The 5,796-nt window shown below is 41.9% G+C and overlaps 1 long non-coding RNA gene across 1 annotated transcript in view; it reads left to right on the top strand.

The window, feature by feature from the left end:
• Window positions 1–4,841: 4,841 nt before the first annotated feature.
• Window positions 4,842–5,796, top strand: part of LOC125725309 (uncharacterized) — a 6,781-nt gene continuing 5,826 nt past the window's right edge. Inside the window, exon 1 of the long non-coding RNA XR_007387434.1 lies at window positions 4,842–5,721. This is a non-coding gene — a long non-coding RNA (uncharacterized LOC125725309). The remainder of the gene's footprint in view (window positions 5,722–5,796) is intronic.

Genomic DNA, 5,796 nt, shown 5'->3' with positions numbered 1-5,796 from the left:
CCGCAGGTGATACATTCCAAAACCGACCACAGATAATAGCGAACCATCTACAGACCCCATATAGAACGTGAATTGATAAATAACCAAGCGTAAGACATTGCTGACAATAAATACAGTAATAAGTACATTTTACATTACTTTACAGCACTGTAGCCTTAAATTTTCACCATCTTATCCGTTTCACATTGTTCTACTTAGATGGATTAACTTCTGCTCAAAAATAATATATAGCTAATTATAAATAAGGAGAATCATGCATAACATAGCTAGACACCCATTAGCAATTATTTGGGCAGTAGTGATGAGCGGGTCGACCTGACCTATGCTAATGTTTCGCTAATCAAGCCTCACATCTCCAGGATTTGCTCCATTTTATAATCCCACATTGTTCTACTTTAGATTAATTTCTGCTCTCACAAATGTGACTCATGTACCTCTGACTGAAGAGAGAGTTTGCCATAATTGGTTCCATAAAACTAAATGATCTCTTTCAGACCGAAAAGACAAGAGACTAGTAAGATTTGAAAAACAAAACAAATTCCCTCATCCATATTTAAATACTACAATGACATGTAGAAAGACTGTACCTCACAAATTTGTGTAAATTTGTATTATGTGGTGGTTGATGTTGCTATTTATTGTTATTGTTGTTATCACAGCTGCAGCTGTACTTATCATTTTTGTTATTGCTATTACTTTTGTTATTGGCTCTAGTTGTTTTTCTTTTTATTTATTTTTATTATTTTAATTTTCTTTTTGTTTTTCTTAATTTTTTGTTTTTTTTTCGCAATGGACATGAAAAAAAAACAGTCCTCCGCAGAGGAGGTGTGGTGGAGGGAATATACATGTAAAAAAAAATAATTATTATATGGAGGTTGATGTTGCTATTTATTGTTATTGTTGTTATCATAACTGCAGCTGTACTTATCATTTTTGATGAAAAAATGAAAAAAACATTTTTGATTTGAAAAAAAAAACAGTCCTCCGCAGAGGAGGGGTGGTGGAGGGAATATGCATGTAAAAAAAAATAATTGTCACGCAACCGGGGTGACATATATCTCCCTGAGCCTGCGCAGTTTGTCGGGTGTTATGGGTGGTCCCGAAGGGGTCTGACCCCTCTGCTGGTGGTGGGCTGGGTTGGTGCGTGAGTTGTGTCACTGTGGGTCAGGGTCCTGACGGGTATTCCGGGTACTTTGGGACACTACGTGCGTCGAAGGCGGCTTTGTGGTTTGGTCTTGTGCTGGGTGGGGGTGCCTACCTTCTTCTGTGGCCCTGGGTTCGGCTTCCTGGAAAGTGGGGTGGGCCCTTTCCACGGCCCCCCTCTACTTCCCGCTCCCCCTCAGCACTACTGGTGGTCGTATGCCGGGGGGTCAGAATGGGGGGGGTGTCGCTGCTACTCCCCACATCAACTATTAGCACATCCATGGACAAATCGCTACACTCACACACAAGCATAAATACATACATATATAGGTATGCATCCACACTTACCTGTACACCCCACACATGTAGATACACGTACACAACCAATAGCAGACACGTTGTTTTTCTTTGTTTATTTTTTGTGTTTTTTTTGTTTGAAATGGAAATAAAAAATAAAGCAGTCCTCCGCAGAGGAGGGGTGGTGGAGGGAATATATATGTAGATATAAAAAATAATTGTCTCACAACTAGGGTGACATACCTTGCCTGCTCACTCAATTTTAGTGCTCCTTAGTTATCCATACTGACCATCTAGTCTTGATACACCCATATATATTTTTTTTTTGGGAATATGGTGGGGTGCACGGGATTCTGCCGTCTGCCAGCGGTGGAGAGCTCGTACCCTGACCACTCCCTCACCTTTAATGTACCGCAGTTTTGAATTGCACACACTTCAGTTCACACACACATTCTTACACACCGACATGTACATACATTACACACACACACATTGAGCGGGGAGCAGATGGGGGCCTGAAGGGGGCCCCTTTTATTCTCCCTCTCTGGGACCTTGGAGGGTGTGGTGGGTGGTCCCGGGGGGGGGGTCTGGAGAGTACCCGGAAAACCTGCCTGGTCCATGACCCACAGTGGCACATCCTTGATGATAATACGTTGTTGTAAATTCGTATTATGTGGTGGTTGATGTTGCTATTTATTGTTATTGTTGTTATCACAGCTGCAGCTGTACTTATCATTTTTGTTATTGCTATTACTTTTGTTATTGGCTCTAGTTGTTTTTCTTTTTATTTATTTTTATTATTTTTATTTTCTTTTTGTTTTTCTTAATTTTTTGTTTTTTTTTCCGCAATGGACATGAAAAAAAAGCAGTCCTCCGCAGAGGAGGGGTGGTGGAGGGAATATACATGTAAAAAAAAAAATTATTATATGGAGGTTGATGTTGCTATTTATTGTTATTGTTGTTATCATAACTGCAGCTGTATTTATCATTTTTGATAAAAAATGAAAAAAACATTTTTGATTGAAAAAAAAAAAAACAGTCCTCCGCAGAGGAGGGGTGGTGGAGGGAATATACATGTAAAAAAAAATAATTATTATATGGAGGTTGATGTTGCTATTTATTGTTATTGTTGTTATCATAACTGCAGCTGTACTTATCATTTTTGTTATTGCTATTACTATTGTTATTGGCTCTAGTTGTTTTTCTTTTTATTTATTTTTATTATTTTTATTTTCTTTTTGTTTTTGTGTTTTTTTTTCTTTATAATGGAAATTTAAAATAAAGTAGTCCTCCGCAGAGGAGTGGTGGTGGAGGGAATATGCATGTAAAAAAAAATAATTGTCAAGCAACCGGGGTGACATATATCTCCCTGAGCCTGCGCAGTTTGTCGGGTGTTATGGGTGGTCCCGAAGGGGTCTGTGACCCCCTCTGCTGGTGGTGGGCTGGGTTGGTGCGTGAGTTGTGTCACTGTGGGTCAGGGTCCTGACGGGTATTCCGGGTACTTTGGGACACTACGTGCGTCGAAGGCGGCTTTGTGGTTTGGTCTTGTGCTGGGTGGGGGTGCCTACCTTCTTCTGTGGCCCTGGGTTCGGCTTCCTGGAAAGTGGGGTGGGCCCTTTCCACGGCCCCCCTCTACTTCCCGCTCCCCCTCAGCACTACTGGTGGTCGCATGCCGGGGGGTCAGAATGGGGGGGGTGTCGCTGCTACTCCCCACATCAACTATTAGCACATCCAAGGACAAATCGCTACACTTACACACACGCATAAATACATACATATATAGGTATGCATCCACACTTACCTGTACACCCCACACATGTAGATACACATACACAACCAATAGCAGACACGTTGTTTTTCTTTGTTTATTTTTTGTGTTTTTTTTGTTTGAAATGGAAATAAAAAATAAAGCAGTCCTCCGCAGAGGAGGGGTGGTGGAGGGAATATATATGTAGATATATAAAATAATTGTCTCACAACTAGGGTGACATACCTTGTCTGCTCACTCAATTTTAGTGCTCCTTAGTTATCCACACTGACCATCTAGTCTCGATACACCCATATATATATATTTTTTTGGGAATATGGTGGGGTGCACGGGATTCCGCCGTCTGCCAGCGGTGGGGAGCTCGTACGCTGACCACTCCCTCACTTTTAATGTACCGCAGTTTTGAATTGCACACACTTCAGTTCACACACACATTCATACACACCGACATGTACATACATTACACACACACACATTGAGCGGGGGAGCAGATGGGGGCCTGAAGGGGGCCCCTTTTATTCTCCCTCTCTGGGACCTTGGAGGGTGTGGTGGGTGGTCCCGGGGGGGGTCTGGAGAGTACCCGGAAAACCTGCCTGGTCCTTGACCCACAGTGGCACATCCTTGATGATAATACGTTGTTGTAAATTTGTATTATGTGGTGGTTGATGTTGCTATTTATTGTTATTGTTGTTATCACAGCTGCAGCTGTACTTATCATTTTTGTTATTGCTATTACTTTTGTTATTGGCTCTAGTTGTTTTTCTTTTTATTTACTTTTATTATTTTAATTTTCTTTTTGTTTTTCTTAATTTTTTGTTTTTTTTTCGCAATGGACATGAAAAAAAAAACAGTCCTCCGCAGAGGAGGTGTGGTGGAGGGAATATACATGTAAAAAAAAATAATTATTATATGGAGGTTGATGTTGCTATTTATTGTTATTGTTGTTATCATAACTGCAGCTGTACTTATCATTTTTGATAAAAAAATGAAAAAAACATTTTTGATTTGAAAAAAAAAACAGTCCTCCGCAGAGGAGGGGTGGTGGAGGGAATATGCATGTAAAAAAAAATAATTGTCACGCAACCGGGGTGACATATATCTCCCTGAGCCTGCGCAGTTTGTCGGGTGTTATGGGTGGTCCCGAAGGGGTCTGACCCCATCTGCTGGTGGTGGGCTGGGTTGGTGCGTGAGTTGTGTCACTGTGGGTCAGGGTCCTGACGGGTATTCCGGGTACTTTGGGACACTACGTGCGTCGAAGGCGGCTTTGTGGTTTGGTCTTGTGCTGGGTGGGGGTGCCTACCTTCTTCTGTGGCCCTGGGTTCGGCTTCCTGGAAAGTGGGGTGGGCCCTTTCCACGGCCCCCCTCTACTTCCCGCTCCCCCTCAGCACTACTGGTGGTCGCATGCCGGGGGGTCAGAATGGGGGGGGTGTCGCTGCTACTCCCCACATCAACTATTAGCACATCCATGGACAAATCGCTACACTCACACGCAAGCATAAATACATCCATATATAGGTATGCATCCACACTTACCTGTACACCCCACACATGTAGATACACATACACAACCAATAGCAGACACGTTGTTTTTCTTTGTTTATTTTTTGTGTTTTTTTTTGTTTGAAATGGAAATTAAAACTAAAGCAGTCCTCCGCAGAGGAGGGGTGGTGGAGGGAATATATATGTAGATATATAAAATAATTGTCTCACAACTAGGGTGACATACCTTGCCTGCTCACTCAATTTTAGTGCTCCTTAGTTATCCATACTGACCATCTAGTCTCGATACACCCATATATATTTTTTTTTTGGGAATATGGTGGGGTGCACGGGATTCTGCCGTCTGCCAGCGGTGGAGAGCTCGTACCCTGACCACTCCCTCACCTTTAATGTACCGCAGTTTTGAATTGCACACACTTCAGTTCACACACACATTCTTACACACCGACATGTACATACATTACACACACACACATTGAGCGGGGGGCAGATGGGGGCCTGAAGGGGGCCCCTTTTATTCTCCCTCTCTGGGACCTTGGAGGGTGTGGTGGGTGGTCCCGGGGGGGGGGGTCTGGAGAGTACCCGGAAAACCTGCCTGGTCCTTGACCCACAGTGGCACATCCTTGATGATAATACGTTGTTGTAAATTTGTATTATGTGGTGGTTGATGTTGCTATTTATTGTTATTGTTGTTATCACAGCTGCAGCTGTACTTATCATTTTTGTTATTGCTATTACTTTTGTTATTGGCTCTAGTTGTTTTTCTTTTTATTTATTTTTATTATTTTTATTTTCTTTTTGTTTTTCTTAATTTTTTGTTTTTTTTTCCGCAATGGACATGAAAAAAAAGCAGTCCTCCGCAGAGGAGGGGTGGTGGAGGGAATATATATGTAGATATATAAAATAATTGTCACACACCTGGGGTGACATGCCTTGCCTGCTCCCCCAATTTTAGTGCACCTTAGTTATCCAACCTGACCATCTAGTCTCGATACACCCATATATATATATGTGTATATATATACATAGATATTTCTTCTTTTTTTGTGTTTTTTTTCGCAATGGACAATAAAAATAACGCAGTTCTC

Source organism: Brienomyrus brachyistius, unplaced genomic scaffold (assembly GCF_023856365.1).
Source record: "Brienomyrus brachyistius isolate T26 unplaced genomic scaffold, BBRACH_0.4 scaffold64, whole genome shotgun sequence".
NCBI lineage: Eukaryota > Metazoa > Chordata > Actinopteri > Osteoglossiformes > Mormyridae > Brienomyrus > Brienomyrus brachyistius.
The sequence above is the reverse complement of the archived record's forward strand: the minus strand, read 5'-3'. Positions and strand labels throughout refer to the sequence as shown.